General features: G+C 40.9%; 1 protein-coding gene across 1 annotated transcript in view; it reads left to right on the plus strand.

The window, feature by feature from the left end:
* Positions 1–8660: 8660 nt before the first annotated feature.
* The window catches only part of POU6F2 (POU class 6 homeobox 2), a 448120-nt gene continuing 443413 nt past the window's right edge, over positions 8661–13367 (plus strand). The window contains exon 1 of the mRNA XM_089315645.1: positions 8661–8769. The gene's annotated coding sequence lies outside the window, so the exon portion shown is untranslated. The remainder of the gene's footprint in view (positions 8770–13367) is intronic.

Below are 13367 nucleotides of genomic sequence, written 5' to 3' on the forward strand. Positions count from 1 at the left end.
CTCGCCAGCTGTGAAACAAACGGCGAATGTGTTTGTGGGAAGAGCTGGGAGTTGCAGTAGTTCAGTGTCATCCAGCGTATGTGATAAAAACCCTGAGAGTTGCCTCGTCTTTGCCTAAGGGGAGAAAGAAGTATTCCTAGAGGGGCTATTAACATCCCATGATTCTAAGCATATCACACCCTAGCTGTTTTTAAGCATCAAGAGAATACACACATGTCGAGATGAGCGGTTACCTGAAAACAACACAGGCGTGTTGGCTGAGGGATACCACAGTCACATCACGGGGCTGCCCAGCGAGCTGATACAGTTACAAACATATATGTGTGTATGTCTATAATGACATTTCCTCGCACCGCATCTCTCAGGTTACAAGCAGCTAATAATTTTCTTTTCCTAGTCATAGCCAAACATTATAATGGCACAAACCATAAATCAACATCAACATGGAGCATTGCTTAGCAAATATAAATGTATGTGCATTGCAGAATGATCTGAGATTATAAAAACACATCAGAAGTCAAAAGTAGCTGGTGGAGAAATGCTACGTCCTTAGTTTATTGAGATTGTTTGGCGCATCCTAATGCACTGTCATTGAAAGTATAATTTTTCCTTTACAATCTACTTAGCAAAGATTTATCGATCCTCTCCCCCTTCGTCGAGAATTACTGATCCATTTTAGAAAATCAGATTTTCACACCTTTCATGAGAATGTGCCCAGCGCAGTTCTCAGGGGACTGCCGGGAAAGTTGACTTTGACACGCAGTCCCTTGGAACTTGCACATCACAGCCTAGTGGCTCGTCGCTGATTTGTTGCACCAGGCAGTAAAATACTTTCATACATTTATAGAGAAATGATTGTACTGCAAGGACTTATTTTTCCATGCTAGTGGATGTATTCAGGGTCCTGTTATTTTTGTAAACAGCATTTTTCAGATGTGGCCCTTTTTCTTATTCTCTTCTCCTCTGTCTTCCCAGCTGTAATGTTCTGAGCAGTAAGGTAAGATAAAAGTTGTTGAAATTCATGCTGCAAAGCACTGGATGCTGTGGAATTTTTCAGTGTGTGTGTAAATAACTTTCTTTGAGGCATACACGTCTGCTCTACCCTCATTATGGAAGTAACCGAGGCAGCTAAGCCGCCGACATGCTATATTGAAGTATGCATCATAATGAAGGTGATTTATTATAATTAAAACAGTGTGGAGAGGAGCTTTGTATTAGACATATTGTTCTACAGAAGAGCTTAATAAAGAATGTTATTATTAGTTATGGATTTGGGTGAAGGATGTTGTTTACTGGGAGTTACGTGAATATTATTCAAAGTCTGGAGTTGCTTTTTGAGTTCTTCTGTATCGGGAGGGAGGAAACATTCAGTGAAGGAAGAATTGTTACTGCGGGAGGCTAGTGTGTGTGCTTGCAGACAAGAAGAAAATGACGTGCACCTGAAGTGCTCTCTGTAGGAGCAGTTCTAGAATACTTTATTATGTATCTGTGGAGGCAGTGACATGGACTGTAAGTAGCTCCTGTCTCTTGATATAATAATGCACATAAAGTCGGGGTCAGATGGGGTTCGTTCTGGGCTTTGATGCCGAGGGAGGTCACGAGGGGAATCGATGGACCAGAATGAGCCTTGAGTTTCATACAATCAATGCGATTTGTCTATTTAAAGTGGACAATGCGGGGTGTGAGTCTCAAGGTTCCAATGTGGCTCAGCTTTTCAGATCAAGAGTAGATTGCAATGCAAATAGCGTGTTGATTATCATAATTGAGATGACATGGGGAATGCAGAATTGAAGAGGCAGTCTGCAAACTCTGCCTTCAAGTTGACTGTAATTTGGGCAACCAGATTTGGAACCACTGGCTTGCTTGGGGATACTTTGTTTCCTGTTTATTTTCCCAGTTTTAATGAGAAATAAAGAAACCCTTTTGAACTGAAAACACTTAAACTGTAATATTTTAAAATCTTCTGTATATTTAACCTGCTTGCTTCTCCATCCCATTTATCCATCATCAGATGTTGTGCATTGGATGGTAGATGGAAGAATCCTCTAATAAGTGTATGTTTTCAGTAATAGCACTTATAAAGTATATATTTTTAAGTTTTCTCTGGCTGGGAGGTAAATAGAAGATTTTTTTGACTACACACAAAACAGAGTTCTGACTATGCGCTGGTGCTTAAAGCTCTTAACTCTGTGTGCAAGCAGATCCTTATTTCAAAGGACAGCTTAGAGATGTGGTTTCCCCACCGAAGAAAAGTTCTGGAGCTGCTAACGGATCTTTTATGGGTTTCTGTTCATCAAGTCCTGCTGCCCCTGAGATACGCTGTATGTCATTTAGGGAAACGGATGCCAGAGGGAAGGCGCTGCCACTTTGTTTTGGGGGAGAGGCAAGTGAGAAGAGACTGGGGTTTATAGAAATATTCTCTGCGAGTCCAGGAATCCCTCCTCTTCTGCTGTGCCCCAGTGACAGAGACAAGTACCTGGCAGATCCTGAATTTTACTTTGGGGTAACGTCGCTGCTTCCTGCAAGCGGGGCTTCTACTGCACTGAAGAAAACAGGTGAAGGAGATTCCCAGAACCAGAGGGCGAGGGAGCTGGGGGAGTTAAGGAATCCTAACCTCCATTAAGCCCACACACATTTGCCCCTCAGTAGCTACTTGATGGGTTCTTTGCACTCTGAAAGATAACATTGCTGCCTAAGTTTTAATTTAAACTTAATTTAATTGGAACTTCCAAGATTTTAATTTAGTAAAAGGAGACAAGAGGAAATAAGTTGACCTGTGGCTGACACCCAAGTTCATGCTCCCGCGCACAGGCCGTGGCAGCCTCATGCATTCAAATCAACCGTGTTTTACAAAGAACGAGTTGAGTGTATTTGCAATAGTGTGTCACAAATATGGGTCCAAAGAGGTCTACATTTACTTGCTGCAACTGGAACCCCCACCCCCAGAGGGTAAATGTGCGAGAGAGTCCTTTTGCCTATGGGGTACCTTTTTCTGCCTAGGGCAGATTTTTATAGCATTATTCACAGTCCACTCAAAATTACCAAGTTAAAAATTAGCCTGCTGTGGACCTACTGAATTTCGAGTTCCTCCAGTGGGTGCTGTGGCAGGGCCAGGTCTGATGATTCGGTGAGCCTATACAGCCCGTGGGCTGGACGTTCCCCACACTGGCCCTACAGGGTGTTGTTGGCGGACATTTGCAGGTGGGACTGGCCGTCTCTTGCCTGGATGGCTGGGTCTTTTTGAAACCCAGTTGCTGTGTCTGGGTTTGTGTTATCATCCTCACCCCTCATGATTCTCTTTTTAATCATCTCCAGGCTTTTGTGCAGTAGGAACGATTGGAATTTAGGATTTGTTTGATTACAATATTCTCCAAACAACTCAGAAACAAGCTACCGAAACAGCATTGTTAGCATGTTCCCATCGGGTAAAAACCTTACATTTCAGGAAGCTGAAGTACTTTGCAAACACCTGCAAGGTATGGGAAGAATGGCATGATTATAATGAATGACACTGTACACATTGCATCTACATAATGCTAATTACATAACTTGTCTTTAAGGGCAGGATGATTATTTTCTTTGCTTTACCAATGACTCCATACGACACTGCAAGATGTGTGCCATTTGGAAGTGAGAGGAAAGAACTTTCACTTTTGCAGTTGTGATTTTTACTTCCCAGAATAACTTTAATTGTGAAAATAGTAGGATACTTAAGCTTTCTCTGACAGACTTTTTTTTTTTCTAAATCATGTTTTATTTTCTATGGAAGAATACCTGGTAAATGGAAAACGATACATATCTTGCCAAAAGGAATTTACAACATGCATCATTTTATATTTTGCAATCTCTCATGTGACATTTGAGACTCTTATACATACTATTGCCCTTATATTTATCATTATTATTTAACTGACATTAATGTCCTAATATTTTATTTAATGTTAATGTCCTAAGATTTTAACTTGTGGGTCCCTGGAAAAGCGACAGAGTAGCCCTCATTATTATGATTTGTAAGTTTTTCTTATGTAACCCTCATTTGAGAAAGGAAATGGAGACTCAGTTGCTGTTTAAAGACCCTGTGGCCTTATGGGGAGGGTGACTGAAGACTGCTGGGAGATTCTTCCTCTGGAATCACTTTTCCCTCCGATGAGGATCCTGAGCTAATGGAAAATCCCTTAATCTCAAGAGCATCCCTGAATGTGCCACCCTGAAAATTAACCTCATTCATCCCTTTCCCCCACCTTCAATTTTTTTTTCTTTTTTGAGATCTCAGAAAAATTGAGCACATAAATTAAAGTGTCCCCTCATCTGCCCTAACTTACGCAAACGGCATTTGCTCAACTGCACCCCGTGTCCCGGGGACCTTGGCAACATCACACGCTCATATTTCCACCCAGACGGACTGCTCAAGAGCGATTTTTTTTTTTTTCAAAAGATCCCAGAGATGAAGGTTGCTGCCTTTCCTTTCTTAATTTTTTGCGACACTGATTGTGGCTGTTTCTGGGAAAATCCCACTTCCCAGCTGTGTTTGCTTTCTCCTTTGTGTGTCCTGAATCTCATGGAGCAAGTGAGGAGTCCAGCGTTTCCTGCCTGCCTTCATGGCAGGAGGCACCCCTTCCGTGTCTCCTGCACCACAGCCCTCTCAGTCTTGTTGCCTGATCTTTCTCAGCAGCTGGTATCGCTTTGGGAACAGGTTCTATTGAGGATACTCTCTAGAGGGATCTTGGGCCCCATCACCCCGATTGCTTAGAGATACCAGGGGTTGAGGTTGTTACATCCTTTTATTTTCTGAAGTAGAGGAGTAAGCAACACACTTCTCCCATCATTTATCACCCCATAGTAGTAGAGGCAAACAAGAAACGTGCAATAAGCTATTTCCCATGAATCTCCTGTAATTCAGACATGCCCTAGGTTTACGTCGATGGTCTTGGACAGGGGAGTCCTTGTTGGAACATTTTGCTCTCCAAGGCAGTCTGCTGAAGGGGCCAGCTGAATGAATGCGTGTGGTCCACAGAGCTGTAGAGGCTGCAGCTAGCTGAGCATCCAACATTTAAGGAGGAAAGCGAGTTAGCAGCTTGGGAGGCCCTCTAAGCACAGGGTGATCCTTCTACGTTTACGAACTATCTGGGGAACTTACTCTGCGCCACCAAGAGATGGGCACTATTCACATTTTCTGACATATCCTTTTCTTTACAAACAGTAATTCCTATATGTCCATGGATATTGGTTGCAAGTCCATTATTTGAAATGGCATAGTGTTTACATGTACCGTTAATACACACAATCTTTCTGCACACTTTAAAACACCTCTAAATTACTTAAAAGCCTAATGCAATATAAATGTTATGTAAATAATTGCTATAAGGTATTGTTTACAGAAAAGAGGCAAAAAAAAAGGTCTGTACATAGTACAGTTGCATTTGTTTTCTGAATATTTTCGATTCATGATTGCTTACATCCATGAATGCAAAACCCATAGATGTGTGTTGGCAGCACCATACTTTTCCATGATTTTGGTCTTCCAGTTCCTTAGGGACACTAAATTTTGCCTTTTTTTCAGGGAAAAACTGAGACGGCTATTTCTAAGGAATTTGAACTTCTATGAACATTTTAAGGCCTCTATTTTTTCTTTTCACCAAAATGGTAGCTTTATTTTAACAAGAATAAATATATTTGAATCCCAGAAGGTTTCAGTTACTTTTAAAGAAGATAACAGCAGAGATTCCCCCTCAAAACAAAAGCAACATCCCGAAAAATATAGCCTTAAGGCAATTTGAATCTTACAGAAATATCTTCCCACTTTTCAATATGCCTTCACTTTATTATAACTTTGGAATTCAGAGAAGTGTTTATTTTGTTTTATATGTCTCTTTAAAAACTTCTTTAGTAATCTTACTAAACTCCAAAGAAGCTTTGCCTTATTCTCTGTGTGCTCATCAGCTTTTCCTGTTGTTCTTTAACTCTTTGTCCTCTGATTAAATCTTGATGCATTTAAACCACACTGCCAATAACACTCTTTAGGCTGACCTCAGCTGTGTTTTTGTGATTTGTCTTGGGCCCCTTTGTCCCCTGTCTCTGCTTCTGCTGGTGGACAGTATTATGTCACCACAGAGACTCAAGAAGGGGGAATTGAAGGTGCTTAATAAGGGTAGAAGACAAAACTGCTTATAAAATTCTTGCAGTTCCCTGGAAAGAAGTGATATAAATACATGGACTAAGGGCATGGGTTCAAGCCAGTTTGAATTCACATAAGTTTTGCTGGACAATTGTATCACAGTATTGACTGAAGTCCAGATTAGGGCCTCTGGGGTGTCTCTTTCTCTACTGATTTGCAGTTTATTGGCTCCACGATTCCATTATTCTCTATCTGATTTTCTCAACATTTCTCTTGCTTTTTATCATGGTCAAAGTTCTGTTTGGGTATGGCAGATACAAGAGGTTCCAGGATGCTGGTATCACATTTAATTTCCCTGATTGTTGGAAACTTTGTTCTCCACAGTTTATTAAAGGAAGAAAATCAATAGTTGAGAAAATTCATTAGTTAATTCCCATTGAGATATGACTTTTGGGGGGCCATCAATGTCCTCTGAAGCCTAAGTCTGTAATTTTATAAAACACAGATGAAACCCTTTATGGATGCATCAACTAATTGCATTCACTGAAATAAAGAAACTATTTTTTTTCTTTCTTCATTCACTAAAGACATTCTCCATAATTGCAAAAAAGAAAAGAATGGTACAAAGTGATCCCATGTGATCCTAATTAGTTCAGTGGACATTTGGGCTCTATCAATTACTTCAATAACTTAGGAGTGGGGATGTGTTGGGTACAGAACCCTCAGAATGAGTTGAAGCCAAAGTGAACGCACGGCTTGAGACACAGATAACATCCCAGACTCTGATCTAATACTCCTCTGTATGTAACACCATGAAAAAGACATGTCTGAAAATTTGCATTTGTAGTTGGTGAATGATGGAGAATGCATTTGAAAATTAAACTGAAACCAGAAGTTTGTTTGGGACTCGGTTTGATGTTGGATTAAGAGTAGAGCTGGATGCAATGACTTCAGATCCCTGATGAGTGCAGGTGTCTGGAATCCTGGGCTTACGCAGGTTGTACTGAATTTGCTCACCTGCTTTTTATCAGTGGTTGCATAGAAAGATTTTCATTATTTCCTAAATGTCTGAACTGGCTCACTTGTTAAGGTGTGACATTTATATACAGGTATAGGTATAAGCCACTGATGCTCTATCATTTAGTCACCGCCCATTTCATCATGCTTTTGTTTTATTCTTGGTCCTGCTTTCTCTCTAGTCCCTCTTTACTTCCTGACATGTGTGAACCCCTTCTTATTCCTTCATTTGGAATGAGCTCGGTCAACTTCTAGTGTTTTTATCTTGCAACTTTTAAGGAGTCAATGCTTTTCTTGTATGTAAAATATATATGTAATAAAACATACAAAAATATATTAACAGCATTTCTTTATCTCTACTGCTATACAAACATATCTATGTGTTTCTTTTTTTTAAATTTATTTGACAGGTAGAGTTATAGATAGAAAGGTCTTCCTTCCGTTGGTTCACCCCCCCAAATGGTCGCCAAGGCCAGCACTGCTCCGATCTGAAGCCAGGAGCCAGGTGCTTCCTCCTGGTTTCCCATGCGGGTGCAGGGCCCAAGCACCTGGGCCATCCTCCACTGCCCTCCCAGGCCACAACAGAGAGCTGGACTAGAAGAGGGGCAACTGGGACTAGAACCCAGCACCCATATGGGATGCTGGCGCCGCAGGTGGAGGATTAACCAAGTGTGCCACGGCGCCGGCCCTATCTGTTTCTAACCTGAGACAAAATTGTGTTTAATAAAGTTCAGGCATTTTCTCTTCAAGATCCATTTTTCAATCTTTTTTTTTTTTTTTTTTGACAGGCAGAGTGGACAGTGAGAGAGAGAGAGAGAGAGAGAAAGGTCTTCCTTTGCCATTGGTTCACCCTCCAATGGCCGCTGCGGCCGGCGCGCTGCAGCTGGCGCACCGCGCCTATCCAAAGGCAGGAGCCAGGTGCTTCTCCTGGTCTCCCATGGGGTGCAGGGCTCAAGGACTTGGGCCATCCTCCACTGCACTCCACTGCACTCCCTGGCCACAGCAGAGAGCTGGCCTGGAAGAGGGGCAACCGGGACAGAATCCGGCACCCTGACCGGGACTAGAACCTGGGGTGCCGGCGCCGCAAGGCGGAGGATTAGCCTAGTGAGCCGCGGCACCGGCCTCCATTTTTCAATCTTACCTTTAATAACTAATGTCTGTTTTAAGATAATAAACAACATTACTTCTTAGGGAAATAGACAGGGAGTCAAAACATAACATAAAATGTAAACTTGGTATCAGAAAAACCCAAAGCTATGTTTTCCTAGGGAAAATACGTCAAAATGACTAACAGGAGTGTTCTTGACATGAGAAGTTCTATGAATTTTTAATTTTCTCCTTCATCCTCTTACACCTGTAGGGAAGCTCCTGTTGCCCTTCCGCATGGGGAGAGCAGCCTATGCCCTGGGGTGGTCTCTGGGATAGGCCTCTCACCCCCACCCCGGGTGAACTTCTTAAGGAGAAACAGGTTGGGGGGGGCACAGTGTAACCCTAAGACAGCTGTGCTGGGGAACATGCCCAGATGTTTTGACTACAAACAAATTGTGCTTGTTTACTCAGGTAGCATTTAACTCTGGGCACCATGGGAAGGCAGGGCGGGATACTGACCAACCAACCGGCCACCTTCAGTCCCTCCTGTAAGTAAAGTTCATGGCTTTCCCAACTGGACTTCAGGTGGTTTCTTTGGAATGAATGAACATATGTGTTAGCCCTCTTGAACCTGCTGTAGCGTGATAGTAATAAATGATTTTTGTATAGTAATCATGAATTACTTTTGTAATGTTTCAATTTTACCTTAAGAAAGTTATTAAATAATACTGGTAATGGAATGAATTCAAACAACACTGAGGTAGGAAAAGGGTGATGTGGGAGTGGGTGTTTGGCCTAACAGTCAAGACTTGTTGTCCCACATCAAAGCCGGTGCATTTGAGGCCCAGCTCCATCTCCTGACTCCAGTTTCCTGTTAATGCAGACTCTGGTCGGCAACAGTGATGGTTCAAGTACGTGGGTTCCTGCCACCCATGTGAGAGACCTGGTTTGAGTTCCTGGTTTCTGGCTTTGGCCTGACCAGTGGCCAATGAGTGCATTTGGGGTGTGAACCAGCACATGGGAGCTCTTGCTCTCTCTCTGGCTATTTGCCTCTCAAATAAATAAAATATTAGCAGATGCCTGAGAGACCACTTCAAATTAAAAAAAAAGAGAGAGAGAGAAGAAACAAAAGCCTACAAAATGATGAGGTGGTGCTTGTCTGCTTGTCCACTGTGGTTCTGCTGGGGTTTCAGTGACTCTTTCTGACGCTGTTTCTGTGCCTCTACACTCCCACACAAACACATGCTATATACCTACTTACATCCTCACACATACAACCCCATTTCATTATCAAAATAGGACCTCACAGAAGCCAATAGACTGTTTCAGGCTGGTTAGAAAGGGCTGGTAGCCTGGATGCAGTGGTAAGAATGTTTACCCCATGGAAATCAACAAACACTGATCAAGGCTTCCTTGTTTGATTGGGGCTTGTTTCCCAGCACAACCACTGGACTTAATATTTTATTCTGTAACTTGCTGTTTACTTAGCAGTTTATCACAGACCTCGTTCTAAGTCAGCCCTTAAAGCTGATTAAATGATGATTCTTATGATTTCCTGATCTTCTATTACAAAGATGTAATTATCTCTCTGTTGATGAACTTCTGTTTTTTCTAAGTTTTGATACCACAAACAATACTCTGGGTGTATCAGCCTTATGTCCTTTGATATATTTGTGTGAGTCTTTCTGAAAGATTCCTGTAAGTGGGAGTTCTTGGCCATAAGACATACACATTTAGAATTTAACTAATGCTTGCAAATAGCTGTAGTTTATACAACAACCAATTCCCCATTTTGTGGTCACATACCTTGACATTATCTTTTAAGTTCTAATTTTATAAGCAAAACAATTAGTACATCATTTATCAGTAAAAGTAATCATTCTTTAGTGATCATTTTAATACTTGCTTAAATTGATTTATAGATATGTTAGATACTACATTTTTGATAGGTTCTATAAATATTTTCTTCCAATTATATTTTAATCTTTAAGGCTTATTTTGTCTCTGTAATTAATACACAATTACTCTTATGTGTTTAATTAATGCTATAATTAGTACTCAAATAGTATTTTACACTTTGTGTTTCTGTGTGGGTGTAAACTGTGGAAATCTTTACTTAATATATGCTAAATTGATCTTCTGAATATAAAGATAATTGAAAATTAAAACAAAAGGCTTATTTTGTCTTAATTAAAATTTTTCTTGATGACATTTAGGTTACATGTCAAACTTGCAAAGGCTTTTCCTAAGACTATAAAATGATTAGATGATATCCTTAATTTTCTTCAACATGTTTTTATGGGAAATGAAACTTCCCTTCCTATCTAAAGACCCAGAGAGTATTGAAATGATCTTTTTTTTTCTTCTGTGTCTTCATTTTTCTCCATGGGAAGAATTATTGGTAATATTTATTGGATCAGACTGAGAAATGTGTGGCCAGATTATCAAACGTTGTAGCTTCCTATTGTATGGTCTTTTGTTCTCTTGGACCCATACTACGAAGTACAGAGAAAGGGTGAGCAGGAGAGGGTTTGGAATAAGCAGAGGTTGTTTGTCCTCCCTGCATACATCTGTGTAGGGCTGCCTGTATAACACTTTGAAATAGGTATCAGGAGCAGTAGAAAATAGGCAACGAAATCATCAGGCTGCAAAGTATGCACAAAGGTAAGTGAATGGTGATTTCTATGAAGTTACTTCAAAAAGTTCATTGAAAATGGGATAAAAATATTTACTTTGGTGCAAAAGATTTTAAAGTCCATACACATGCAAGGTCTTCAAAAAGATTTTTGGAAATGTATATTATTAAAAATCACAAGATGACCTCATTTTTTTGTACGAAAATAACTTGAATTGCATTTTCCATGAACTTTTTGAAGTCCTCTTGTATTATGCTACTCCCCGTTGTGGCATATGTTCCTAGTGTTTAGTTTCCTACATGACATTCTCTGTGCTTTTGGAGTTAGGGAGAGCCGTCTGATGAGTTCTGACCAGTATACTGTGGGGAGAAGTCACGCGTGTTACCAAGCCAGAATGTCCTGTTGGGGCTTTGAGACCTGCATCTCCAGTGATCATGGAAGCATGTGTACAGTAAGAGCCTTGGTTAGCAGAGCCTCTGGCTATGATGAACAGAGCCCCTGCCAACCTATGTTTGACAAGTAGCAAGAGCAAGAAAACTGTGTTGTTGCACCTCCCTGAGATTGTGAAGTTGTTTGTTGCCTATTCGTCACATTTGTCAACAAGTAGGGGGAGGTCTCACCCCATACTCATCTTCTTTAAAGTCCGCCTCTTTGGAGGGGCTTGCCTTGCACTGTCAATCTTCAAGTGGTAAATGGATCTTAGCACAGTTTGCTGGAGATCAGTAAGGGACCAGCTTTTCAGTTCCATGTGGATGGTGAAGTCATGCCTTCAGTGTCCATTCTGATCTGTTTTTAATTGGGGCAGAGGGAATAGGAATCTCTTAGTCTGTCTTTGATGCTGCATCTTCCAATCAGAGGTCTTACCTTCTGGGATTTGGAGATAGCCAACTGGACTTGGATAAAATTGGCGGTTTGATCCTCACTGGGCTAGTGGTTCTTGAGAGCAGGTATGTGGTCGCTAAGCTGGAACCCAGAGGGGATAATTGGAGTTAGTATTGCTAATGCCTCACAAAAGACATCCTCTATTTTTATAGGAATTTAATATTTATTTCATAAGAACAAAGTTCTAACAAGTTGTATTTTTCACATTATTGTGTTTAACATGATGCATTTCATTCAAGAATGCTGTTCTGAATTCTACCACCTTCTCATGAAAAATGGCAAGAAAATGCATTGGGGAAAAAATGGAACTCTTGGAAATTTCACTGTCTGGCCTGGGAATGGGCAGCAATACTGCAAATAGCAAGGACTATTTGTGAGAGCAATTTGTGTGGCATTATTCTGCTGTCTATAAATATGTCCCTGATGCAAGAAGACCAAGGAGGGGGGAATTCTCCTTTAATACTCACTTAGAGAAGTGAAGGACTGCTTTCCAAACCAAGGCAGTGCTGCTGCAGTAATGGGGCATCAAACAGGCAAAATTGTATGTGTTGTCAATGGCTACAATGTAATTTTATTGATTTACAATGTTTAAAGTGAGGACATGATTTCTAGTTTATATAAGGTGTCACATTGGAGTAATTGCACACCAACTGGATTTTATGAGCAGAAAAGAACATGGTAATGCCCACATAGATTCTACCGGTGCCCAGCATTTACAGTTGCTCAGTAATCAGGGAGTTATTATTAGAAGTTGTCCTGCTTGAATACTCATAGGAGGCAAAGATGTTACCTGACTTGAATTTGATGTCAATATACTTATACATGGCCCCCAGCTTAACAGTCACTCAATTTATAGATTTTTGATTTTATGATGATGCCCAGGTGATCCTCATTCTGGGGAAACCATGTGTGGAATTTTCAATTTGGATGTTTTCCTAGCTTGCAGTGTGCAGTCCCATCTTCTCTGTTGATGCCAGGCTGTGGCAGCCCCGTTTCCCTATCAGTTCTGTCTTCACCAGGGTTACAGATGACCTTGTGATGTTCTGTGTTGCCAGCATCTTTGGATACAGGTACTCAATAAATTAGATGAGATATTCAATACTTGAATATGGAATACTTTGTGTTAAATTATTTTGCCCAACTGAAAGTGTCTTCAGGCTATTTAAGGTAGGCCAGACAAATTTATCATGTCTAGAAGGTCAGGTATAGTAATGCATTTTCCAGTTACAATGTTTTCATATTGTAAGATGAGGAGAAACTGTATTTGAATCATCTGAAAGAAAGCATCTTCCAGCTACTTTCTTGGCTTAGTCTAAATCTCTTCTGTCCTTGATCCTTGACTGTCCAGGATTCCAAAACTCCACACACTGCACTCTCTGGCATATGCTTTAAATATCCCAGTCTTAAGCACAAAGACTTTGGGAAATAACAACTCCCTTTAAGCAGCTCACTACAGTCTGGAGCAGTGATTCCTCTATGACCTACATCAGAATCACCAGGCCCTGTCTCAGACATATTGAAGCAGAATCTCCAGGAATGAGGAGCTAGAAAAGTGCATATCATACAAGCATCCTGGTGGGTCTGTATGCACAGCATAATCTGGGAGGCTGGAACTGAAGAAAGGATGT

This window comes from Oryctolagus cuniculus, chromosome 16 (genome assembly GCF_051225735.1).
Source record: "Oryctolagus cuniculus isolate XC-2025 breed Fujian yellow rabbit chromosome 16, ASM5122573v1, whole genome shotgun sequence".
Classification (NCBI taxonomy): domain Eukaryota; kingdom Metazoa; phylum Chordata; class Mammalia; order Lagomorpha; family Leporidae; genus Oryctolagus; species Oryctolagus cuniculus.